The sequence below is a fragment of the Neopelma chrysocephalum genome, unplaced genomic scaffold (assembly GCF_003984885.1).
Source record: "Neopelma chrysocephalum unplaced genomic scaffold, ASM398488v2 Primary Assembly neopelma1_22b, whole genome shotgun sequence".
Lineage (NCBI taxonomy): Eukaryota > Metazoa > Chordata > Aves > Passeriformes > Pipridae > Neopelma > Neopelma chrysocephalum.
In genome coordinates this window covers 18,036,345-18,037,750 of record NW_020897690.1, presented here as the reverse complement: position 1 = coordinate 18,037,750, position 1,406 = coordinate 18,036,345, and positions in this window count along the sequence as shown.

Sequence of the window (1,406 nt, the reverse complement as noted above, 5' to 3'; positions counted from 1 at the left end):
TTTTTTTTTTTTTTTTTTTTTTTTTTGTTTTTGTTTTTGTTTTTGTTGTTTTTTTTTTCCCTTTTAACCCAACTTGATCTTTCAGTTTACTGTATCTGCCTTTGTTTTTCTAAACGATGAAAAACACACTATCCAAGGTGCTTTTGATGGGTAATGTGAAGACAGGCCTTCCCTTGTACCATGGCTTTCCCACCTAAACAGATGGAAGTCCACCCCCTTCCCTACTTTCTAACACTCCTTGTACTCTGCCACCACAGGGAGGAGCTGAAATTTTGGCTTCCCACCAAACTGGCCAGTAGCCCGAAGGTGCTGAACAGCCTTTCCTCTTCCAACTGCAGTACTTTACTGCTTTCACATGCTGCCATCCCTTAGCATGCTGGGCTCTATTTTTTTGGAAGGAGAATTAGTAACAATCAAGAATTAGTAACAGTGAGAAATATAATGTCAGGAAAATACAGGGAGGAGGACAACCTCCATACTGGAAGGAAAGCTGGCTGGAATGGGACTTGGTCCGCTGAGTGTTTTGTTTTCCCCTTCCAGATAGCAGAGCTTCTCCTGCTGCTTTCTCCCCTACGACCAGTATAATATTCCTAGATTATGTTAGAATATCCTAATTTATTTTGGGTATAGTAACACACTGAGGCTTTGCCTGGGATCAAGACACCAATGTGCAACTTGCACAGACACAAAAAACCCTCAGCCCCTACTTGGAAGAGTACGTCTGGGGGCATTGCGTCACCTAAAATTGCTGGTCTCACTCATCTGATTTAACTCTGCACTTAGACATAGCGCAGAGATACATGTAAGATTAAAAATGTTACATTTTGTAGCTTTATTTCAAACATAGTTACTCTTACAGGCAGTTTCATACCTCTTTGCCCTTGAGCTTCTCAAATAAAATTAACTAGAATTAAGCATTGACATCATTACTGTTCTTCCGTGAAACTGGTAGTTAGCCATAAAGCACGTGACTTAAAAGTTCTGGGAATGATGCAGAGTAAATATGATTCCAGTGGAATTTTTCTTAGAATGTACTGTGCATCATTAAAACATTATGATATAAAGCTATAAATGTTGTGAGTTTTGGGGGTATGTTTCTTTGTTTGAGATTTTTTACTTTTATGTGCATTGTTTCATAGCCAAACTGCAGAGAAATTGTTAGAGGCTAAAATATACATCACTCTAGATGCTAGAATTTTGATGGGTTTTTTTGCTGGCAGTTGCTTTTGCATACACAGTGTTTACTTTTCATAGATAAAGTATGGATTTTTTTTTTCCCAGTAGCTGGAAAAACAAACATACTTCCTCTTTAAAAAGAAACTCTAAACTCTTTTTAACAGGTAGATATACATAAAAAGTGTGGGACTTGCTGATGTGAACAGATATGTCTTAAACCTACTCCAAAC